The following is a 26394-nucleotide window of genomic DNA, read 5'->3' on the forward strand; positions in this document are numbered from 1 at the left end:
ACATGGCTTTTATGTTTGATTTTTTTAAATAAATTGCGGATATAAAAAATGTCAATGTGCAATTCTCTGTATTGGCAGATCCATAATATCAGGTGACTGGAACTCGACTCGCATCCCTAATTAACACGATGACCGGTCTAAAATCGAACTGATGAAACAAACACCACCACATTTTAACGTTATTGGTCCAACGCAATGTTAGACTCAAATTGCTAGCAAGAATTCGTAACCACTGTAAAAAGAAAACCAAAACAAAATCCATTATCCTAGTGTCTGTATGCCCAAAATCCTCGTACCAATGGTCTAACAATGCGAGATTCCGTTCGCCTAGGCAAAATCAATGCGCGCATCCGTAGACAATAGAGTGTTTATGTTTGTCTGCGCTTACATGTTGCGATGTTGCCCCTTCCCCGAGCCAGGGTCAACACATATTGTTTATGAAAAACAAAAGGATGATGACGCCGTGTCATGTCTAGACTCCATGCTAATGAACGAGGTGGCTAAAAATCTGCGGTGAGCTGCTTTACAGTATTTCCAAAGGCCGCCGTGTGACGACACGCCGCACGACGCCAATGATTATGGTAATGATAATAATCGTGGCTGTCACCACCGTGTCCTCCACCATGTTGGAAATTAATCTGAGTTAACGGTAATCCACGTCTCCTCATTAGATTACTGGTGCGGCGAGGGGCGGGGCTGGGAGGCGGGCGGGCCATCTGTACATCATTAGTAGAGTCTCCCTGACAGGCCACTCCGCCAATATCCACTTCCTGCTTCGTCCGTCCTCGCGTCGCACCTCTGTCCTCTGTGTCGCCATCCCCTTGACCATTGTGGCGTCGTAATTCCGGCGTACCCTAGGTGCGGTTCCTTTGGGTGGTAATCGGAGGTCAAAGGGCAACTGTCCGTCCGGATGGGGCTTGGATAACATCCTCGAGGGCGCTGGGGGATTTTGGGTAGAAAAAGCTGACCCTTTAGGAATGTGCAATCCAGCAATTGTTTTATACAGTATCTCAGAAATAGCACGTGCCATGATTTTTCTTAAGATTTTCTACGATTTTTTAACACATTTCTACTCCCTATTAATTCCCATGAATATGGAGGCGGCTTATACGAGAGAAATTTTAAAATTCAACGATTTTAAGGCAATTTTAAGGGTGCGTCTTATCCGCGGAGGCGGTCAATATGTGAGAAAATATGGTCTTTGTGGAACACATTTTATTTTGCATCATTTTGGCTCATAAACCATCTCCATTGAGGTCAAAATGTTGTCAGTAGACATAGTTTTCTCACATTTTGCCTTCAAACGTGTTTTTTTTCAAGTCAATTTGCAGAAATGCGTTCAATTTCCGCCTTGTTTTTTCCTGATCTTTAAGCTTTGTTAAGTTACTTAGCATGACATTTAACAATTCTTTTCTTTGGTGTGCCGAATTTCCTAAGTATTGAAGTTCACCTCCATTCAACAAGAACTTAACATGTATTTTTCTTATAAGAGAGAAATTGTAAAATTTTAAGGCCATTTTAAGGATGCAGCTTATATGCAGAGGCGGCTTATACGCGAGAAAATACGGTATTTGTGGAACACATTTTATTTTCCACCATTTTGGCTCATAAACCATCTCCATTGAGGTCAAAATGTTGCCAGTAAACATAGTTTTCTCACATTTCGCCTTCAAACGTGTTTTTTTTCAAGTCAATTTCCAGAAATGCGTTCAATTTCTGCCTTATTTTTTCCCGATCTTTAATCTTTGTTAAGTTACTTAGCATGGCATTTAACAATTCTTTTCTTTGGTGTGTCAAATGTCCTAGTATTGAAGTTCACCTCCATTCAACAAGAACTTAACATGTAAATTGTAAAATTTTAAGGCCATTTTAAGGATGCGGCTTATATGCGGAGGCGGCTTATACGCGAGAAAATAGGGTATATCCTAGCAAAAAAACAGGCGAAAAGAAGAGAGAACACGAGAAAGTGGCCGAAGGGCATCATCAGGAAATGACAACGAAAGGCATATGGACACGCGAACGGGGGAACGCAGCGATCGTTAATGAGACGGGGGGCACCGCAAACCAGTTCAAATTGTAATTAAAAGGGAAGGGCTGCTCGGTGTGGAGAGGACAGCCAGCCAGCGCATGACTGCGAGGCCTTGATAATTAATAACATCTGTGCCTGGATTTCAACAATGCGCCAATGCGCTCTTCTCAAGTCCAACTGGCCGTGGACAAACCCTTCTCCAAAAGCTGCTTCGAAAGACTAAATGTTTATTGTCTGTGGATTGAAATGATTACCGGCAAGATAACTCCTTTTTCACGTCCGCCAAATTCATTTAATGCGTTGAAAAAAATTGAGAATTTCGTTTAATGATGGAGAAAATATGAGCTGGTATTTCCAGGACCTGTGACATTTTAGCGACATTTCGACTATTTTAACACAATTGAGCAGGCCTTACTTGTTTTCAATACGTTGTTCATTGACAGCCATTAAGCGCCGAGGAATATTGTGTTTTATGAACACAGGATTTCCCCCAAAAAATGTTAGATTTTCAACATTCATCAAAAAACAAAAGGATTTGAGTTTACTTTTTTGTCTTTCAGACACTAACCCTCATAAACTCATAAATGTATATATGTCTTTGGTTGTGAATGAGTTAATGTACATGTACTCAGTTCTATTAGTGTTGGGTTTTGTCTTAAACATAATTTTAAAAAATCTTAAAGTACCATAAATAGATTCAGTAGGATTATACTGTGAAGAGTTGAGTTTTAATACAGGAAATACAGTAATCCCTCGAATATCGCGGTTAATATAGACCAGACATGGTTGTGATAAACGAAAAAACACAAAGTAGGATCACTCCCATTATAACTACCACAATACATGTTTTCACGCCTACACAGAAGTAAACAAGTACAATTATAAAAAAGTGTATATTTATCAAATAATACAGCTATAAGCATGTCAAAAGACTGTAATGTACTAATATCTAAATATAATGTATATATTTAAAAATACAACTACATTAAATAATGTATTCACAGTGTGAATCGCTCCTCTCTGCTTGATATAAATCTCCCAAAAGCTGGTAAATGGGAGTTTTAGTCTAAGTCCTTTGTCTTCTTGTAAAAATAAAAAAAAAATAAAATCAGACTTAGGCTTGTCGTCATCATTGACTAGACAAAAACCTAATTGTCATCATACCCAGCTGCGTATGACGAAATTGAAGGTGCTTCTCCACGAAGTGCACTTTTCTCAGGCAAGAGTTCAGACTTGCTGGCAATTTTGCCGTGATGGATACATCGCATCACCTCCCGAGCGCAACCAGCTCCCGGCGACTGCGAAGGATTGCCTCACCGATGCCAACAAGAATAAAATGGATCACTTACCTCCCACTGTCTTCCTTACTTACCTAGTCAGCCAGCAGGAGGCAGATCGCCGCCCAACGTCCTTCATCTATCCTCACCCCGAAGTTGTTACACCGAGGGGATTGTGTGTCGTGCTGCTGCAGTTTAGAGTCCTGATGGCTGTGGGGAAGAAGCTGTCCTTAAGCCTCTTTGTCCGTGCCTTGTGAGACCGGTAGCGCCTGCCAGAGGGAAGCAGCTGGAACAGGTCGTGACCAGGGTGGTCCGGGTCCCCAGCAATGTTCCGAGCTCTGCTGATGTAACGAGGGCTGGCAATATCTTCCAGTGAGGGCAGAGAGCAGCCGACGATCCTCTGGGCAGTGTTGATCACTCTCTGCATGGCCTTTTTGTCTGCTGCCGTGCTTCCAGCGTACCACACTGTGATGCCGTATGCCAGGATGCTCTCCACAGTGACTTTATAGAAGGTTACCAAAAGCTTAGTGTCCAAGTTATTCCTCCTGAGTACCCTCAGGAAATGGAGTCTTTTCTGGGCCTTCTTCACTACTGCCGTGGTGTTTGTGGACCAGGAGAGCTTGTCCGTGACGTGGACCCCCAGGAATTTAAAGGACTGGACCCTGTCTACACGAACTCCATTTATGAGGAGTGGGGCCAGATCTGTGCTCTGTTTGCGGAAGTCCAGGATTATTTCTTTAGTTTTTGTGTTGTTCAGTGTGAGGTTGTTCATCAAGCACCACGAAGACAGTTTGTTGACCTCGTCTCTATAGGCCGCCTCATCCCCTTCTGAGATGAGTCCGACCACAGTGGTGTCATCAGCAAATTTGATGATGTAGTTGGACTGGTGGGTTGGTGTACAGTCATAAGTGTACAGGGAGTACAGAAGAGGACTCAGTACACAGCCTTGAGGGGAGCCAGTGCTCAGTGTAATGGAGGAAGAAAGGTGGGAACCAAGTCTAACAGTTTGTGGTCGGTTGGTTAGGAAGTTCTTTATCCAACAGCAGATGGAGGAGGATAGTCCGAGGTGGGAGAGTTTGTTAGTCAGAATGTCCGGTTTCATGGTGTTGAAGGCTGAGCTATAGTCAATGAAAAGCATCCTCACGTAATTCCCATGGTGTTCCAGGTGTCTCAATGCTGTATGTAGAGCAATGGTGATAGCATCCTCAGTGGACCTGTTAGCTCTATAAGCAAACTGGTGAGGGTCAACTGAGGGAGAGATTGTATTCCTGATATGGCGGGCTATCAACTTTTCAAAGCACTTCATGATCACAGGTGTGAGAGCAACAGGCCTATAATCATTCATGCTGTCGATGGTTGGCTTTTTGGGGACAGGAATAATGGTGGCAGATTTCAGGCAGGATGGAATGATGGATTGTTGCAGGGAACAATTGAAGATTTTTGTGAAGACTCCAGCCAGCTGGTCAGCACAGGCTTTGAGCACCTTCCCAGGTACTCCATCAGGTCCAGCAGCCTTCCTGGTATTCACAGACCGCATTTCCAGTCTCACTTCCTCTTCCTGGAACTTCAGTGTATTGCTACAGGATAGTGGCGGGGGTGTTGAGACTGGGTCTGATTTGTCAGTCTCAAAGCGGGCAAAGAAACGGTTCAGTTCCTCCGCTAGTGAGGCATCTGCGTTAACAGACATATTATTGTTATTGTAGTTGGTAATATGTCGTATTCCCTGCCACATCTTCTTTGGGTTATTGTCTGTGAAGTGCTCCTCAATTTTCTTAGTATATTCTGCCTTGGCCTTTTTAATGCCTCTTTTCAGATCAGCTCTGGCAGCTCTATATTTCATCTTGTCCCCTGATCTGAAAGCGGTGTTACGGCATTTGATGAGTGCCTGAGTCTCCTTGGTCATCCAGGGTTTTTGATTTGGAAAAACCCGTATTTGTTTATTCCTAGTGACATTGTCCATGCAGTTTTTGATATAGGAGAGTACAGCGTCCGTATAGTCCTGGAGGTTGTCGTGTTCAAAGAGTTCCCACTTGGTGCGGAAAAAACAGTCCTGCAGCTGAGAAAGGGCATCCTCGGGCCAAGTTTTAATTGTCTTTATTTGTGGTCTTGTTTGCCTCCGGAATGGAGTGTATGCTGGGGTGAGGGCTAGACAGAGGTGATCTGATCCAGCTAGGTGAGGGAGGGAAGTGGCTTTGTAAGCATGTTTAATGTTAGAATAAACATGGTCAAGAGTTTTGTCTCCCCTCGTGTGACATTTTACGTATTGGATAAACTTGGGTAGAACAGTCTTTAAACATGCTCTGTTGAAGTCACCAGCAACAATACAGACTCCATCGGGATGGTCAAGCTGTTGTTTGTTTACAGCCATTAGCAGGAGGTTTAATGCCGTGTTGACGTTAGCATCAGGAGGAATATAAACCGCCGTTACTATGACGACGGCTAGCTCTCTCGGTAGGTAGAAGGGCCTACACCGTACTGCCAATAGCTCTAAGTCCGGAGAACAGTGAGTGTCAATAATCCTACTGTCACCACACCATTCATTATGTATGAACAAGCAAAGTCCTCCTCCTCTGCTTTTGCCTGTTAGTTCCTTTGAACGATCGTTCCGAAAAAGCGTTCGGCTAGCTAGCGAAACCGCAGCGTCCGGGATTTGCTGGTGTAGCCACGTTTCCGTGATGAGGATAATGTTACAGTTCTTAACAAAGCTGTTGGTGGCAATTCGAAGTTCCAACTCGTCCATTTTGTGGGTGATGGATCTGGCGTTGGTCAAAAAGATACTCGGGAGCGGTGCTCGGTGTGGTTGTTGACTTAGCTTAGCAGCAAGACCCGCCCGACAACCGCGCTTTTGCTTCCTTTCTCTCCGCCGCCTTCGCCTCCTTCGTCGTGCTTTGAGTGGGCTGACTATCCACGGAGCTCCCGGAGGTCTCGAGATGTCCTCGGGGATATCGTAGGTTCGTTGGTAGTTCGTTGTGACATCGGATATATCGCATCTCCTTCCGATAGCAATTAAGTCGTGGCGACTGTAGGAAAAGTTTGCCTCGCAGATGTTGGTAAATAACGATAGGATTGAGAAAAGAATACACCAAACTGGAAAGCCAAAAGCCGCTGCATCTGTGTGCGCCGCCATCTTGAGCCATGTAATTAAATGTTCTTTCTTGTTGGTCCTGAATAAAAAAAAAAGCTTTACCATAGATGGTCATTTCTTTAAAGAAACAAAGCCTTACTGTGGTGGCCGTGATATTTGAGGAATTACTTTACTGGCTTTAGAAGCACCAAAATAACCAATTTAAAGACAATTTGAAAGTAAAGCCTCACAGGACAACAAAAGTTACTTGCTCTCTTCTCTTCAGGGTAGGAAAAAAAAGAAAATTAACTTTTTTGATTCCATGATTGAGCTTTGCTTTTTTTCCGTTTTGGACCGTTAAAGTGATAATACGACAATACTTCCTATTTTGCGTCCCGACTTTACGTCCAACGTGGATCAAAGTTAGTTGAAAGTGGATTGTGTTTAGTTGGCATTTCTATTGACAGATGGCTGTCAATGAATGAGACTCCATTTGCACATTCATGTAATAGATGTAGAGAAAGCCAATGCAAAAACATATGTAGTGGACAGCAGGACTCACTGACTGGAAGTAAACTACCCGCGTTCTCAACACACGCCAGCGACGTCAATTACATACGTACACGCTGATTGAGTGCTTTGGTAAGGCGCACCTTGTATAAAAAAAAAGTACATTTTCAATGTGAGCTGCCCTTTTAGTTAACTAAATGTAAAGTTAACTTTATCTGACATCCTGTATTAAACAGACTGGATTTACTATCAGATAAAGTAAGAATTGAAAAGTAGCATTGAGAAAATTCACTTCTTAGCACGAATTTGCGCTCGCGTGCACGTTAACGTGTTAAGGTCTCCGCCCTTGCGCTAGCCCCGCCCACCCGTACGCAGACGGCTAACCATTCCTGACAGCCACTGGCTCATTATCGTCTATCTTCCTATTTGTGGTCACCCATTCCCAGTTATCCCGCAACCAGCCCCCACTTAAACTGGGTATGCGTGCACTTGTGTGTATGTACGTGTGTGTTTATGTGTGTGTGTGTGCGTCAGCTGGCCTCGCTCGGTCCCGAGTCGGGACGGGTGAGGGGGGGCGAGGGGCCCATTCATCGGCACAAAGACATAATTAACCAAATTGGCAAATGCTTGGAGAAACCGCTGCTTGAACACTTTGTGCTCCCCCGTGGTTACCGTAGCAACGCTACATTTGTATGTTTATGGATGTCACTGATCGATACATTGTTTCTTTTGAACTTTGTCTGTGATGTGTGATTAACACTCGATCGCACAATCGTTTAAAAACTGCAGTTAAGTAAATAAATAAGCTTTGGTAGAACGTTATTCGGGGACTTGAACTTCTGTTTCCTATTCGTTGTCATTTTTTTCCCCAATTGTTAATTATCGTCACAAGGGTCACGGGGGTGCTGGAGAATATCCCAGATAACGACGAGAAGTAGGCGGGGCAGTCCCGGAATAGATTGTCAGCCAATCGCAGGGCACAGTGGGTTAAATTGTAAGAAGTCATACAATGTAATATTCAGAGAGAGAAAAAAATGAATATAACAAGATTAAAATTGAACTATTGCAGGGTTAAAGTCAAAATATGATGAACGTTAAATTATAGATTATACTATTGTGAAACAGTCATTTTGTTGCTTTTTTTTCCTCTAACATGATCCGGAAGTTGTTTGGTTTTTTAGGGCATCAAAATTTGGCGACGTAAATTCTGTGTGAGTACAAGAAAAAATTTGTGTAATATTTGAAGATTTATGTAATATTTGGAGAAAAGTCATAAAATTATGAGATTAAAAACATGACATTACTTATTTTTGCCGGAAGTTGTTCAGGGTCTGCAGACATCAACTTTTGGTGACATTAGGTGAGTGTGAAAAATTAGATTTTGGAATATTTTGGAGGTTTATGTGATTCCTGCTGATAAAACTTTGATGAGAATGACTATTGTTAATATAGGCAACATAATTTTAAATGAAAAGTTTTCCCAATGACATTTTTTCATCTCCAAAAAAGTTGGGAAACACTGATTTAGGGCCATAAGAAACTCCCGCGCCAATACACGAGCACTCCACTGGGTCGACCCGCTCGCTCCCTTCATTCACGCTCTCACGCGATCGTCGCCGATTCTCGCCGGCGCTGTCCGACTTCCCCAATTGGCCCTCTCCCCTCGTGCGCCGGCGGACGTTTGCGTCATCCCGGGGAGTCGATGAGGCATCGACCGCGGCGTGACCGTGGGACGGACCTCAAGGACACGCCATTTGGGGGTCGATAGTTGCCGATGCGCGGTCTCCCTTTGTCTTATTCTTGCTTTGTATAAAAAATAACAAAAAAACCAAAACAAAAGTTCCCTCACACTGTATTTTAAATCGTGCTTTCTTACATGAAAAATAGATTGCCGCACGATACGCGAGTTGAACTTCTGCCGGTTGTTTTCGCAGTTCCGGTAAAGGTTCCCAGCTTTGTTTGCGTGGGTAAAGTTGCTTTGTTTTGAGGTTACTTTGTGTAAAGTTATGCCTTTTGGCAACGGGTAGCATTGTGATTTGGGATCTGGGCGCTGGGTTAAAGCTAAAGTAAGTTCAGGTTTGACTGAAGAGTTGACTGGCTCACTCTTTCTGGCTCTTTCTGGTTCTTGTCCCTCCCTCCGCCGTTCCGCCGTTCGCTTTTTTTCCCCTCCCACCCCGCGTGGGGCCCCCAGAGTCACAACAAGAAGCAGCAAACAGCTTGAGCATCCCCCGTATCAGGAGAAAATGCCCCATTTTCATCTGTTTGAATCTGACATTTTTGGCACATTAAATATTGGACATTAATAAATTAAATGTAATGAACTGACATGAAAGAGGAAAAAGTCCAATGGTACAATGCGAGAAAGTATAAAAGGCGAGAGTGCGAGAGAAAAGAAGCAAAACAACAACAAAAAAGAAGAAAACTTTTTTTTTTTCCTTTTAATTTCAATTAACCACGGGCCTCTGTAGTATTGCGAGATGACTTTTCATCTTCACTTATTCAAACAAATATTGAATAATTGATTCCGCGCGGGGAGAAGAACAACATGGCGCCTTAATGCGGGGGAATCGGATGATCTTCTTGAAAGGGGCGTGGCTACGAGGGACTCTTGATTTATTGGTCATTTAATATAATGAGACCCCTTCGGGTGTTTTGTAACATTGAAATAATCATAACTTGATTGACAGCTACGACGTGACTGGCGACGATCGTTATTTTATTTCGGCGCGGACATATTTGACCACGTTTCGCCCAATGGCGTGCATTTTTAATACCTGTACTTATGTTAAGTGCGTGGAAAAATCTTATCTGTGTCACTGCGGGTATGCGTGTCACTGTCTTGTATGTTACATGTATGTAGGTAGGTCTGTGTAAGTGACACCAGGGGTCACGCCCTTGTTGCTGTTGCATAACACGTTGACTTTCGTACATGGCGTGGATCGGTTGCCTTTCAACGACTTGGTGGTCACTCTCTCATGGTTCTTTACACACTAGTTCAATGATAGAATCTTCAAAAAGTCATGATTGGGACTCGCAGAGTTCCAAAACTGTTGAAATTGTGCAATAAAAGTAATTTATGTCGCGGTTTGCCCCTGCATAGATGAAACCAATGATCTCAGACAAAGCAAGGTTAAGGGTGTGTGACTTATAGGAAAACTGTAGACTCGAATTTATCGTGCGACGAGCTGGAGGATAAACACGGATATTTAAACAAGGATATTTTTCATAAATTTTAAAAAATTACCATGTACAGGAAGGTTGTGGCTTTTTTTCTTCTTAAAAAAGTAAGTTTCTTTGTCAAAAAAAGGTAGACCATGAATAGGAAGACTATTTTTGATTTTGTAAAAAAAAGGGTAGACCATGTATAGTGAGGCTATTTTTCGTAAAGAAAAAAATGACCGTGTAAGGTCAAATTAGACACCACTTTAGATCTGAATTAATAATAGTGTCCCATAGTGGTATGCCAAACCATGTATGAAATTGTATAGCAAGCCTATAAGGCTTTTTTTTCTTAAAAAAAAACTTTATAGTAAGGCTATTTTTCATTTTTTAAAAAGGTAGACAATCTATAGTAAGGCTTTTTGGTAAAGACAAAAATGACCATGTAAGGTCAAATTAGACACCACTTTAAATCTGAACTAATAATAATTACTGTCCCATAGTGTTAAGCCAAATTTGTATAGGAAGGCTATAAGGCTTTTTTTCTTTAAAAAAATAACTTTATAGTAACTTTCTCCCCACCGAGTGCATTCATTCGCCGCGCCTCGTTGTGGCGACGACCTGTATCCGAATTCCAAATAAATTGCCACCCGAGAGTTTGCATCTCAACACCAATTACGCCAAGCCCTCCAAAAGGTCCCATCGGACGTCCCCGAAACGGTCGCCGATAGACCGGAGACCAATTAGACGTCCCCAAACTAATAGAGCGCTAGACTAGCGACGACGCAAGGGTCTCATCTACATCTTGTCACAATAGCACACGTCGCCGTGGCAAGGTGCGCTCGGCAAAGCCCGGGGGTTCGAACCCGAATGGCGAAAGTGGCGTTTCCGGAGCAGTTTGAATCGTTCGTGACGTTCGTAGGACGAATAGCAAAGCAGAATGGTTGGGGGAGAGTAGGAGACCGAGGGGGTAAAGGAACACAAAAACAAACAACAAAAACGGCGAAAAAACAAACAAGAGAGAAGCTCAGAGGCACCCAAGGTCCTCCAACTAATTAAGATGATTTGCATTTATTTATGAGCTTTAATGAGCAGCTTTTCAATAGTTTGTTTTCCCTTAATATGAATATTTCCTTTTCATTATGTGACATAGACGCAGAATCCTATTCTTTCCAATAATCGGGTCCTGGCTTTTCTCTTTCCGCGGTGACAATTTTCCACTCTGCCGCTTTATTTTGGAGGCGTTTTGAAATCCCGCTTTGACATTACCCAACAACGAACGCTAACGATGTTTTATACAGTATAAACGAAATATTGGCTTTGGAGGACGGCCTGTTTTTTTCCTTTTTGTGTGGCGCACGCTCATCCATGCCGATCCGCACGTCAGCACGGGAAAGGAGATTGATTGTTTCCGGCAATATTATAATCTGCACCAAAACGAGACACAAAATCAATGAGTAATTACGAGCAAATGTTCATCAGAATTCCCTTTACCTCCTGCTGTAAAGCAACACACTTTGTTGGCGGTCATTAACCAACGGGCGCACAGACAAAAAAAAAAAAAAAAAACTTATACTTTCAGTTTCCCAAAAATATTTGTGGTTTCAATACTTTCGGCCTTAACTTAGCTCCATATAAGTCCATAAAACAGATAACGTGTACCCAACAACACTGTGACATGCTAGCTAGCTGTTAGCGGTTGACCTCAACAACGCTAGCTAGCTAGCTAGCTGTTGGCGGTTGACCTCAACAACGCTAGCTAGCTAGCTGTTAGCGGTTGACCTCAACAACCCTACCTATAGCTGTTAGCTGTTGACTTCAACAACGCTACCTAGCTCGCTGTTACCGGTTGACTTCAACAACGTTAGCTAGCTGTTAGCGGTTGACCTCAACAATGCTACCTAGCTAGCTGTTAGCGGTTGACCTCAACAACACTACATATCTAGCTGTTAGCGGTTGACTTCAACAACGTTAGCTAGCTATCTAGCTGTCAGCGGTTGACCTCAACAACGCTACCTAGCTAGCTGTTAGCGGTTGACTTCAACAACGTTAGTTAGCTATCTAGCTGTCAGCGGTTGACCTCAACAACGCTACTTAGCTCGCTGTTAGCGGTTGACTTCAACAACGTTAGCTAGCTATATAGCTGTTAGCGGTTGACCTCAACAATGCTAGCTAGCTGTTATGGCAGAACTACCACAATAACGCAAGCTAGCTAGCTGTTAGCTATTGACTTTTATGGCAGAACTACATCAAGCCAAGTCACAGCTAGAAAAATGATCGTGAAACTAACTCGCTTATGACATAATCACCCATCAAAAATTCAGAAGGGCTTACATAAAGAAAAATTCTTTTCATCATATGCAGCCAATGAGCTTCACCCTCATTCTTATCGAAGCAAATTTTCAATGAATCCGCCCCGCAAATTTGCTCGCCACTGTATCGCGTAATCTTCCTTAAATCCTGCTGGTTACTTGATGACGGCACTAATCAGATTTGTCTCAGATTATTTTCACTTCTGTCAAGCGCAAATAATGGAAGGCTTGAGTTGATATTTTCCCTGACCTTTGCTTGATTAGTTTTTTGGTTTTAGTTAGTCACAAATCCTGCTTGAGTGATTTTTTTCCCCCTTAGGCCAGGGATGAACCCTTAAATTTGGCTCCAGTCCGGATGAATGTGGGATTGGACAATTGATTTTTGGTTTGCTATATTCCAATTTTAGTGGAACTGACTGTCAATCAACTTGGTTTCATGGGCTAATGGCGTACTTGAGATGAGAGCGAAAACGAAAGATGCCAAATTATAGGAATTCGTGATGTATTAAAAAAAAATGGTGCGTGAGCGTGATAAGTTGTGACAGGTGTTGTGGTCGCCGCGAGAGAAGGCGGAGGAAAAAAAGGGGAGGGCGCAAACGAGAGCAACACAAATGATTATTTAATTACTGTCTAATACCGCTCTATCCTTCCCCCTCCCTTTGCTGACTGTTTTCACCCCAACACACAGTCTTCATTCTTCCCGTATTAATGAACAATTCAGGCCTTTCTACCAATCCGCCTGGGTTTACTGTTGTTGCCTATTTCTAACAAACACTGTGTGTGGGTGTTGTGCGGGGTCGCTCTATTGGGCTACTCCACGTAGACAACCCCACGCAAATAGATGCATTTCTAGACGAATAAGCACCCTCCTTTTTCTGTCCCGTATTAACATGTCTGGATGATGATGCACTTTGGGGGGGTTTTCCTAGACGCTGACCCGCGCTGTAGAAAAAATTAGACGGTGGAATGTGTGGTTTGTTGGTGGGATTGTTCCGTCACACCCCAAAATTGGGAAAATATATGGACGGTAATGCCTAAAAATACTGCAAAGAGAACTATAGTCTAACTGTAATTCGTTGGATTTAGACCAGAGCAGTCGTGCGTGCTGACTGCTGAGCTAATAGTTTTGTCATTTTTACCCGTTAATGCACACTTTCAAATTTTAGGGAAATCGGCTTTGATTAAACTTCTATAGACACAATATATTGTACGGACTACAAAAATTGACAGTACATTTTTTACGTTTATTTTATTTTTATTTTTTTGGGCGGTATAATTCGAGCAACCACAGTCGCTAAAAGTTGAGCATTCGCGTTAAGCCAAAAATTACAAAAACTATGGTAACAATTAGGATTACTAAAGCACTATACAGTTTTCACGTGTATTTTATGGTTTAGCCATTTTTTTAACAGTACAATTCTGGCAACAAAAATACTTACAATATGTTGGCATAAATTTAACAGGGTTTTTTTTCAGGTTGGGAGGCAAAAACTAAAACAATCCACTGTAAAAAAAAAAACATGGCAGTAACATTTTGAATTATGAAACCACTAAAGTGTATTTTATGGTTTTCCTATTTTTGTTTTTGTTAAAATTCTCGCAACCAAAGCTGCCAAATATACATTTAACTGCTTTTTTAGACCCCAAAACTACACCAACAACACATAGGAAAACAATAAAATATTTAAAAAAATATATTGCTTTGGTAATCTTGTTTTTTTTAATTTTCCCGATATAATTATAGCAGCCACAGTTGCCAGTATTTAACATAAATATACCGTTTTTTTTCTCCCACACAGTTTGGGAGTACCTCAGCGCAAAACAATTGATGTATGTCTAATGTGGAGATCATGTGACACATCTGCACACAAATATGTAGCAATGCATACATATAGTACGCATACAATGCACAAAATGGAGTTCACACACATATCACCTGTATGAAATCTAAGGCAAGTGTTTTAACTGTCAGTGACCCACTTGTGTTCTCATGTCAGCATACAGTAGCAAAGTACATTAGTCCAATCGGTATAGGACATGACATGGCACCAGTACAATGGCGATGCTATAGGAGTACAGTATAGAGTGAAAAGTAGTGGATCACTGCCAGCGTCTCACCTTTCCACTCTACGCACGTAACACGGCTCTCCGTCTTATACAACCGCTACACGGGAGATTTGGACATTTGTTCAACGTCACTTTCGCATCCGGTGAAAAGAATATGTTATGCACAGCTCTTCCGATTTGGTCTTAATTTGCCTCAGGGGCAGTTAGCGTGCCGGGATCACCGTTCTAGGGTCCTGGGTTCGATCCCAGGTTGGTCCTTGCTGTGTGGAGTTTGCTGCATGTTCCCCCCATGGCTTGCCTGGGTTTTCTCCGGGTACTCCGGTTTCCTCCCACATCCCAAAATCATGCTTGGTTGAACAGTCTAAATTGCCCCTACCTAGGATTGGTTGTGCTTTGTCTTCTTGTGCCTTGCAGGCTTGTGTGGGTTTTTCTTCGGGTACTCCGGTTTCCTCCCACATCCCAAAATCATGCTAGGTTGAACAGTCTAAATTGCCCCTAGCTATGATTGGTTGTGCTTTGTCTCCTTGTGCCTTGCGGGCTTGCGTGGGTCTTCTCCGGGTATTCCGGTTTCCTCCTACATCCCAAAATCATGCTATCCGGGTACTCTGGTTTCCTCCCACATCCCAAAATCATGCTAGGTTGAACAGTCTAAATTTCTCCCTATCTATGATCAGTTGTGCTTTGACTCCTTGTGCCTGCCGGGCTTGCGTGGGTTTTCTCTGGGTACTCCATTTTCCTCCCACATCCCAAAATCATGCTAGCTTGAACAGTCTAAACTGCCCCTAGCTATAATTGGTTGTGCTTTGTCTCCTTGTGCCTTGCAATTGGCTGTCCACCAATTCAGGGTGTCCACCACCAGGTTCCCCAAGTCACTTGGTACGTGGGTTTTCTCTGGGTACTCCGGTTTCCTCCCACATCCCCAAAATCATGCTAGCTTGAACAGTCTAAATTGCCCTTAGCTATAATTGGTTGTGCTTTGTCTCCTTCTGCCTTGCGATTGGCTGGCCACCAATTCAGGGTGTCCAACCACCTGGTGCCCCAAGTCAGCTGGGATAGCCTCCAGCACCCCCTGCGACCATTTTGAGGGTAAGCGATTCAGAAAATGAACAAATGAAAAAAAAGTCCTTAAACGAGAGCGACAATTTGAAATAATCGCACAGTTAAAAAACGCCACGACCACCTTTTGCAATCCCCTCCAGCTCGGCTCTTTTCGCCGCGTCTCCCTCGCCCGGCCTCCCTCGCCTCCCTCGCCTCGCCTCTTCCGCGGGCACCTCGGCGTCACCCTCTCACCTCCCTCTTCCCCTTCCTTCCTCCCCGGCATCTCCCGTTTAATAATTCAAAAGCAGTGAACACATGAGTGGTCATTGGCAAGCGAGCCTCACATGGGGGATCCGGAGGACAAATCAACCATAAGGGTGAAGGAATTAAAAACTTCCCCACGGCTGCAGCACGGCGCCCGAGGAATCTGCCGGCTGCTCGCCGCCTGCTCGGCAGAGGCGCGTCTGTGCGGCCGTGGCTTATCTCGCTCTCCCTCTCTCTTTATTATTTTTTTTTTTCCGCCACTGTTAAATGTTAGCGCGCCTTTTCCAGAGCCGGGCGGCCAAGGCTTTAAATGCTAAGCATGCCCCGAGTGTGGAGATGATGGATGGAGACCGCCCGGTGACATTTTCTTTCTTCACACAGCTTGTCCTCCCATTAGAGAGACGCGTGCGTGGCCTTGCGCGCTCGATGGATAGATTAGACGGAGATTCTAAAAAAAGAAGAAAAAAAATGTGAAGATTTTTTTTTTTAACGTAGGCCGTCATGCGATGACATTTTTTTTGCGTTCTGCCATTGGTCGCTTCTCATTGCACTCAGCCGTCCTAAAAAAAAGACAATTTATGTTAGTGTTGGTTGAAATAATAGCTGTTATGGTCTATGTAAATCGATGAATAAAATGAAATAATATATATAAGATATATTTTTTGTCTGTCTGCTCAAGGGCACTTTTGCCAAATTCAAAAAGCAGATTAAGATCTCTCAAAAACTACCGTAACAATAAAATTGCTTCATCTTCTCAGACGCTTATCCTCCCTCATGAGGGCCGCGGGGGTGCTGGACGCTATCACAGCTAATTACACCTTGAATCAGTGGCCAGCCAATCGCAGGGCACGATGAGACAAACAAGCATTTAAGCACACAGTCATACCTAAAGACATTTTTTAGAGCGTCCAATTGGCATGTTTTGAGGATGTGGGAGTACCCGGGGAAAACCCACGCATAACATGCACACAGGATGGTCGAAACCTACAAAAGGATTGAACCTCAATCTCAGGACTGTGAGTCGGACGTGATAACCTCAGCCAATGAATTGGGTTTGGAGGGGAGGGGCTAAACTGCAGTGAAATATACCCGTGTTCGATGGTTAGCATACACCCTAGCTTCCCTAGTCAGTTAGTTTTTTATCTTAGCCAGTGTCATGGTGCTTCAATCTCTTGTTCTGCTTAACTTTCCTTCTTTTCTGACCTACTTTCAATTTCGTATTTCAACACATCACACGATAAACACTCTTTCCATTCGAGTCATACGTCCTCCGTCAACATTTTTTTTCAATACCGCTCATCCACAATGTTACCTAATTGTTCTTCCGGAATACAATTTCAATAGTTATGGATCTTTGTGAATCTGGATCATTTATTTTTTAATACACTATGACAAGATTCTATCATTTAATTGGTGTGTAAAAATCTATGCCAGCGGGACTTTAGTTTATAGTTGCCGTCTTCTGGTGCAATAAAAGCAAACTTAACAACGGCTTTAAATGAAATTGTCATTATCGTATAGGGATGCTCATTGTGCGTTTGTGTGTACATGTGTGTGTGTGTGTGTGTGTGTGTGCTTTCTGCTGTAAGCCAGTGATTGGAGTTATCCATTATTGATGATGTCCTGATGAGATCAATCAAGCCTGAGTTTTCCCATCTTGGGCTGCTGGAGCTGATAATGCCATTATGACATGCTAATCGTCAGGTCATGAATATTTGAATCACCAGAAAGAAACATTCCATATTCATGACCTCCATGTTTTTGTTTTGTTTTTTATTGACAAAAAAGCCCCCCACCCATCCCCTCGTATTCTTCTCGATGGCTTTCCATCATTGATGAGAACTCATTTCGGTCGCGAACGAGTTTTTTCTTACGGCGAGCCGCGCGCAAATCCCAACTCCGGCGAGAACCAAAAAAAGCCGCCAGTCAACATTTCTGTTGCATCTCCATCTCCACCGTTGTTGCTTCCGGATTGTTGTTTTATTCACCTCGGAGACAAGCGGCATATTTATTCATGACTTTCCACAAAGTGCTGGTAAAATAAACATTTGTTTCCTCCTAATGAAAAGCATGTTTCTGGAATTAACTGTTTTGTTTGGCGCTCGACCTCAGACTGCTCGCGCTGGATAAAACGAGCCCGTTTGCACATAAAGAGGTGATCGCGTGATTGGTTACCGCATAAATACTTTTGTTCTGGCGACAATTCTGCCGAGGGAGGACCAACAGAAATTATTCATCAACAAAAGAACTAAGTGTGTTCATAATTCATAAGCGGAGAAATATATACAGCAGCCATTGCCGTGGCTTTTCGGGCCTCAAAATGACTTCCTAGTCGGCTCATTGTTTTGATTGGTCCTTTTATTTCATCTCATTTTTCATTCCACTTATCCTCACAAGGGTCGTGGGGGTGCTGGAGCTTATCCCAGTACACTTTGGGCTCGAGGCGACCGACCGATCGCGCTAGGAAAAAAAACTCGGAGGCTTTAATTAGCTTAGCGTGTGCATTTTGAGGACGTGGGGGGACCCGTAAAAAACCCACGCAGGCACGGGAAGGTCGGAACTTGCCAGGGATTCAACCCACGATCTTTGAACGGCGAGGCGGATGTGTTAAACACTGCTTCGCAAATTCAAAATGTTTGTGTGTGTCTGTGCGTGATTGTTGTTGGGGTAAATAAAAGTTGTTCATGTGTAAGGAACGCGAGGGTGACGATTGGCTCCAGGCTTCAGACGGTTCAGATGTTGGATGTTAGATCACTTATGAGGTGCCCTTTAGCAAAGATAGTAGAAGTACAGTAATCCCTCGATTATCGCGAATTCACTACTTTGGGATTTTTTCCGCTATTGATTATTATTATTATTATTTTTTTAAGTTTGTAAAAATGAAAATCCAAGCTGAAACTCGTAAGCGGAAGTCACACTTGCTACTAGGACTCAGCACTAAAGAAAAAAAAAGTTATAATAGGGGTGACCCTACCTCGCAATTTTTCGATTTTCGCGGCCATGTCTGGTCTACATTAATCGCGATATTCGAGGGATTACTGTACATTCAATTTCATAACATGATAACATCCTTTTTGCAAGGTTTTTCTGATTTTTAAACTCATTTTTAGGTAGTTTTTCCAGAGCTCGTCAAGATTTAAAATGGTAGGACTCATTTTTTTCATAACAGGTATAAAATATGACATATTTTTAATGTATGTGCTTGTGTTACCTCCTAAAAAATGAAATCTAAAAATAATTAGCCGTGACTGCAATAAACTATAATATGATCCTAAATATGAAAAAACATGGCCCCCTCAAAAAAAATTTTTTTTTGGGAATGAGCATTTAATCATCATAAAAATCTAACTAAACATATTTTTAAAAAATCAAATTGCTCCCTAATGTAAATGACTCAAACAAAATAAGAATCAGCATGTTTGTTGAATCAGCGTTTTATGGCTACGGATTAACATTCATTATGGCTGATATTTCTAATTAGTGGCCACCCATCCTCAAATAACATAATTACACAGCTCCACGCAGCTTGTAGATTATCGTCACGTGTTCCAACCTGCAAAGTCATCAGCACTTGCTGATTGGCTGCCATCAATTTACTCACTACTTTAGTCTACATCCACCAAGACATATTTGTTGGAATATTGAAAAACCGTAAGTAACCGTAAGTACAATATCTCATCTCATTTTCTGAACCGCGTCATCCTTCATCCTCTAGGGTCGCGGGGGGTGCTGGAGCCTATCCCGGCTGACTTCGGGCCAGAGGTGGGGGACACCCTGAATCGGTGGCCAGCCAATCGTAAGGATACAAACAACCAATCACTCGTAGCTAAGGGCAACTTAGTGTCCAATCAGCCTCCCATGCATGTCTTTGGAATGCGGGAGGAAACCGGAGTACCCAGAGAAAACCCACGCAGGCCCGGGGAGAACATGCAAACTCCACACAGAAAGGTCCAAACCTGGATTTGAACCCAGGTCTCCCACGGTGCTAACCACTCCGCCGGCAGGCCGCCCGTAAGTACAATATCTATTACCTTATATCACAGGTGTCTAACCAGTGGCCCGTGGGCCAAATCCGGCCCGCCACGTCACTTTTCGTGGCCCGCCAAAGTAAATTGTGTGCTTCACGTTTTTCACACTGATAAAATAAAATTAGTGTCCTTTCGATGACAGAAGAACTGCTGAAATAAGAAATGTTTGCTGTTGTTTGTAGTTATAGTGTTGCCAGCATGTTGTTTTGTAATTTTATTATTTGGTGGAATTATTTAAGAAAAAGCATCTCAGTAAATTCGTGGAAAAAATTTAGATTCATTTTCGTCAACGTTTATTTGTCAGTGAAATGCATACAAATTGAGTTCCCAAAATATTTATTCGTTCAAGAGTCGCGGGGGTGCTGGAGCCTATCCCAGCCAATTTCGGGCAGTAGGCGGGGGACGCCCCAAATTGGTCCCTGGCCAATCACAGGGCACAATGAGACGGCCAACCATTCACGCTCCAACTCACAGTTGGGGCCAATTTAGAGTGTTTAATTAGCGCTAGCATGCATGTTTTGGGGATGTGGAAGGAAACCGGAGTACCCAGAGAAAAGCTACACAGGCGCGTAGTAAGGCCGGAGTCCGGCATTGAACCTTTAGTCTCTGAACTGTGAGGCGGACATGTTAATTGCGCTTTCCACTGTGCCGAGTTGGCAAAATAGAAACCACCAAATGACCCAAACTTGGTATTTCCTGCTTGAGTCTGATTGGAAGTGACGAGACAAGAATCTGCCTCGGCGTTGCCATCCCTTACTTCACTTCCTCACCCGCCCTCTGTCCGCCCCCACCCCGTCTCCCTCGGTCTCCCATGAACACCCCCCCCCCCCCCCCCCCTCGGCTCAGTCGCCGTGGCGAAGACGAGGTGACGCGCTGCAATTACTCTAATTGGTTGTGACTTCTTCATTTACATGACAAGCGCTCAGCGGTCCTGGGAACCAACGGCCTGCTTTCTGCACCTTGTCGCAGCCCCGGTCCAGGCGCGGCCCTGCCGGGGTCCCGCCGATGCGAAGGGGGTGCTCCGAGACGGCCACAGAAAAGGGGATGGCCAAAGAAAAGGGAGGGAGGGATGGTCGGAAAATTCAGACAAGCGGAGGCCCGCGAGAGGCGCTAATTTGAGGCCTTGGGGCGCCTTGCGTCGGATGGACGCCGCGCGACAATGTCGTCTGCCCCGCCGCATTCCTCCGACCCGTCCTCACGCCGACCTGAACGGGCCAACATTTCTCAAATGGTGAAACTACTCATTAGCGTCCTTGTTGTGTGCACGCTGTTAGTTTAAGCATTAGGCGTGTACTCAACTGAGCTATTCTTATGCTAATCCCGGAGTTAGCCATTCATTGGGGTGGGCGTCCCTCGTGTTTGCTTTGCGGATAAAAAGGGGTTTTTATTACTCGCTGAAGCTCACTTGTCAAGAGTAATCTCATTTAAACAGCCATTCTGCAGGGAGACGGCGGCGTACGCACGTATTTCGCTACACGGCGGCGGAGGAAGCGTTGCCTTTCGGGGGTGGCGTTCAAGGGGATCCTCGCAAATATGAGGATGGTGCGTTCGCTGGCTGGGAATTTCGAGTCCAGTTTTTACATACTGATTCAGAGATAGAATCTTGTCAGAGTATTCCCAATTAAATGATCAGGCCAATCCGTAACTATTGTCATGGTGCAGTAAAAATAATTATGACTCTGTGGAAAACAGTCATCGAGACTCACTGTTTTTATCGTGTGATGAGTCGGAACGTGTATTTGAAAGTGGGTCAGAAGAAGAAGTAACTAAGAGATTTTGCCATACAGGTTCAAACCGGCCTGACAGAATCACCTTAAGTTTTTACTGGGGTGGTAGAATGGTAAGCATCCCCGCCTCACAGTTCTGAGATCGAGGGTTCAATCCCTAGTTTGTTTGTCGGGGAGATTTTTACCATTGTTAAAGAAGACTATGTATAGTAAGGCTATTTTTCATTTTTTTTTAAAGGTCGGACATGTACAGGGTGTTCCAAAATGTTTGACCCCATTTCGCAGGCCAATAATTTTGCTAATTTTCGTTGGAATGACTTCAGATTTTCACAGCTTGTGTATAATATGTAAGTTTTTGTGTGTAACGTTTGGCATTTCTATCTTTTCAGGTGAGGAAATGCCATTCACTTCATTTTGCATGTTAGAGTCAGTCACCCAAGACAGTGCAGCGTGCTTTCTTCACACATTTTGCAAAGAAGGCACCAACTACAAAACAAATTAGGATTGGCACCAAACATTTCAAGAAAAAGGCTGCTTATGCATGCTTAAATCGCCAGGACGGCCATCAAAAGGTGGAGCAGGTTGGTGAAGCCGTCCTGCGTAGTCCTCGTTAGAAGAACATTCTAGCCTTTTATTTGAAGGCCAAACTCAATGAAAATTGTGCACTAAATTGAATTGAATGCTTTTATTGTCATTATACAGGTATCAAGAGATTTAAAGCTTTCACCACATTGTGCACAAATAACAACAACAAACAGACAAATAAGTAAGAAATAGATAAATATGTAGTGAGGTCAGCAGAACGCCAGCAGAGTCTGAAGTCCAGGATGAGTTCCATGGTTTTGGTTGTTGAGAGTGCACCACTCGCTGAGTCTATGGACGCAACAACAAACAAACAAACACATAAATATGTTGTCAACATAATGAGTAGTGTAAGTAGATAAAAGGTAAGTAAAAGTTTTGTTTTGCCAAAATTACAGGTGCGACTCAAAACTTTGGATCTCATGTCCTAGTTTGGCTTACGTCACACTACCTTGAAAACTTCCAATCATGTCTAATCTCGGAAGTTGGGGAGGGTCGGGCCTGGTAAGTAGTAGTAGAGTGTTTACTTAACATGTGAGAAACAGTGGGATCTCCAAAAGACACAGACTGTAAAGAGGACCACGTGGCCTGAGTAGTTAGTGTGTCAGCCTTGCAGCCTCACAGCTATGGTGTCCTGGGTTCCAAACCAAGTCTGGGAATACCAGGTCCTGTAGTTTTTTGTATCAGTCGCCAGCTGATCACAGGGCAAACTCCACACAGGACCGACCGGCATTGAACCCAGGATGCCAGAGCTGTGAGGCTGATGCACTAACCACTCAGGGCACGGGGCCCCCTTTACAGTCTGTCTAAATTACAGATTCCACTGCTTCTCACGGGCTAAGTGAGCATTCTAGCACTTGAGCTAATTCCCCTTGGTAACATAAGATCTTACAGGACCTGGTCTCCCATCCAAGTACTAACCAGGTCCGACCCCGCTAAGCTTCCAAGATCAAACATGTCGGACATTTTCAGGGTAGTATGCCGTAAGCCCAACTAGGACACGAGATCCGATATTTTGAGTCCCACCTATAATTTAAGCAAAGCCAAACTTTTATCGGTTTAGTGCACATTTTCATTGAGTTTGGCCTGCAAACTTAGTAATACTACCCTAACCCTATCCCTAACCCTTCAAAAAAATCAAGACCAGAAACGTATGTATAGTAAGTCTGTTTTTCCTTTTTTTAAAGTAGACCATTATAGTAAAGCTTTCTATTTTCACCCCCCAAAAAACTACAAAGACTTTGACTACCCCCAAATCTGAGTATTGTATGAGATTCTTTCAAGCGCTCCTTGTTATGACAGCGCCGCCTCCATGAGCATTTCCTGGATGTTGACCTGCAGAAGGGAAGTCATGTCTGTCTTGACCTCTGGTGACCCCTGCAGCGACCCTTGACCCCCGAACAAAAGAGACTCCCCCGAGGGCGGAGAGACAAGTGATCAAGTGACAGTGATGAGGTAGAAACAGCTTTTTAAAAGTCTCGTAATCTTTACAGAGTTCTGGGGTTCGTCGATCGTGACAAAACGCTCGAGCCCTCTTTTATGTCAGGAAAAAACACATTGGCCAGCGACACCAGAGGCAAAAAAAAAGAATGTTACCTGCTCCTATCGGATCTGCCCATGTGATGAATATCTAATTAAAAATGTGTTCATATATAAATCTTGAAATCCAATTAGTCCGTAAAAAAGGGAGCAGTCTTCTCCCAAGGAGACGATAGATTAAAATAGACTATCAAGTGGATGTTTGAAAAAAAAAAAGCTTCATCTTAATTTTTTTTTTCCGTGGTACTATCATTGTCGGGGCGGCCCGGTGGCGCGAGTGCTTAGCGCGTCAGTCTCACAGCTCTGGGGTCCTGTGTTGACATGGTATTTATTTACGAAAAAAGCCTTACTATACTATGTCGTTTTTTAAGAAAAAAAGCCTTACTGTACTATGTCGTTTTTAACGAAAAAAAAAGCCTTACTATACTATGTCGTTTTTTACGAAAAAAAACCTCACTATACTATGTCGTTTTTTACAAAAAAAAAGCCTTACTATACTATGTTGTTTTTTACGGAAAAAAGCCTTACTATACTATGTCGTTTTTTACGAAAAAAAAGTCTTACTATACTATGTCGTTTTTTAAGAAAAAAGGCCTTACTATAACTGTCGCTTTTTAAGAAAAAAGGCCTTACTATATCGTTTTTTTACGGAAAAAAAGCCTTACTATACTATGTCGTTTTTTACGAAAAAACCCTCACTATACTATTTTGTTTTTTACGGAAAAAAGCCTTACTATACTATGTTGTTTTTACGAAAAAAAGCCTTACTCTACTATGTGGTTTTTTACGAAAAAAGTCTGACTATACTATGTCGTTTTTTTTAAAAAAAGGCCTCACTATACTATGTCGCTTTTTACTAAGAAAAGCCTTACTATGTCGTTTTTTTACGAAAAAAAAGCCTTATTATACTATGTCGTTTTTTAAGAAAAAAAGCCTTAGTATACTATGTCGTTTTTTAAGAAAAAAAGCCTTAGTATACTATGTCGTTTTTTAAGAAAAAAAGCCTTAGTATACTATGTCATTTTTTAAGAAAAAAAAAAGCCTTACTATACTATGTCGTTTAAAAAAAAAGCCTTACTATACATGGTCATTTTTTGATGAAAAAAAAGCCTTACTGTTAGGGTGGCCCGGTGGATGAGTGATTAGCGTGTCGGCCTCACAGTGGGGGTGCTGGGTTCAAATCCCAAATGGTTCACCTGTGTAGAGTTTGCGAAAAAAAAGCCTTACTATACATGGTCATTTTTTACGGAAAAAAAGCCTTACTATAAATGGTCTTTTTTTACGAAAAAAAGCCTTACTATACTATGTCGTTTTTTGTGAAAAAAAGCCTTACTATACTATGTCGTTTTTTTACGAAAAAAGTCTTACTATACTATGTCGTTTTTTTAAGAAAAACGGCCTTACTATACTATGTCGCTTTTTACTAAGAAAAGCCTTACAATGTTGTTTTTTTACGAAAAAAAGCCTTACTATACTATGTCGTTTTTTTACGAAAAAAAACCTCACTATACTGTCATTTTTTAAGAAAAAAAGCCTTACTATACTATGTCATTTTTTAAGAAAAAAAGCCTTACTATACTATGTCGTTTTTAAGAAAAAAAGCCTTACTATACTATGTCGTTTTTAAGAAAAAAAGCCTTACTATACTATGTAGTTTTTACAAAAAAAAGCCTTACTATGCTATATCGTTTTTTAAAGAAAAAAAGCCTTACTATACTATGTCGTTTTTTAAGAAAAAAAGTCTTAGTATACTATGTCGTTTTTAAGAAAAAAAGCCTTACTATACTATGTCGTTTTTTACGAAAAAACCCTCACTATACTATGTTGTTTTTTACGGAAAAAAGCCTTAGTATACTATGTTGTTTTTACGAAAAAAAGCCTTACTATACTATGGGTTTTTTTACGAAAAAAGCCTTACTATACTATGTCGTTTTTTTACGAAAAAAAGCCTTACTATACTATGTCGTTTTTTACGAAAAAAAAGCCCTACTATACTGTCGTTTTTTACGAAAAAAGTCTTACTATACTATGTCGTTTTTTAAGAAAAAAGGCCTTACCATACTGTCGCTTTTTAAGAAAAAAGGCCTTACTATATCGTTTTTTACGGAAAACAAGCCTTACTATACTATGTTGTTTTTTACGAAAAAACCCTCACTATACTATGTTGTTTTTTACGGAAAAAAGCCTTACTATACTATGTTGTTTTTACGAAAAAAAGCCTTACTATACTATGGGTTTTTTTACGAAAAAAAGCCTTACTATACTATGTCGTTTTTTACAAAAAAAAGCCTTACTATACTATGTCGTTTTTTACGAAAAGTCTTACTATACTATGTCGTTTTTTAAGAAAAAAGGCCTTACTATACTATGTCGTTTTTACGAATAAAGCCTTACTATACTATGTCGTTTTTTACGAAAAAAAGCCTTACTATACTATGTCGTTTTTTTACGAAAAAAACCCTCACTATACTATGTTGTTTTTTACGGAAAAAAGCCTTACTATACTATGTCGTTTTTACGAGAAAAAAAAGCCTTACTATACTATGTCGTTTTTTTAAGAAAAAAAGCCTTACTATACTATGTCGTTTTTTAAGAAAAAAAGTCTTACTATACTATGTCGTTTTTAAGAAAAAAAGCCTTACTATACTATGTCGTTTTTACAAAAAAAAAGCCTTACTATACTATGTCGTTTTTTTCAGAAAAAAAGCCTTACTATACTATGTCATTTTTTAAGAAAAAAAGCCTTACTATACTATGTCATTTTTTAAGAAAAAAAGCCTTACTATACTATGTCGTTT

The 26394-nt window shown here is 42.1% G+C and overlaps 1 protein-coding gene across 1 annotated transcript in view; it reads left to right on the forward strand.

Moving 5' to 3' along the window:
• Positions 1-22438, forward strand: part of slc33a2 (solute carrier family 33 member 2) — a 47331-nt gene extending 24893 nt beyond the window's left edge. Inside the window, exons 7-8 of the mRNA XM_077600830.1 lie at positions 21865-22056; positions 22178-22438. The gene's annotated coding sequence lies outside the window, so the exon portion shown is untranslated. The remainder of the gene's footprint in view (positions 1-21864; positions 22057-22177) is intronic.
• The last annotated feature ends 3956 nt before the right edge of the window (positions 22439-26394 follow it).

Source organism: Stigmatopora argus, chromosome 5 (genome assembly GCF_051989625.1).
Source record: "Stigmatopora argus isolate UIUO_Sarg chromosome 5, RoL_Sarg_1.0, whole genome shotgun sequence".
NCBI lineage: Eukaryota > Metazoa > Chordata > Actinopteri > Syngnathiformes > Syngnathidae > Stigmatopora > Stigmatopora argus.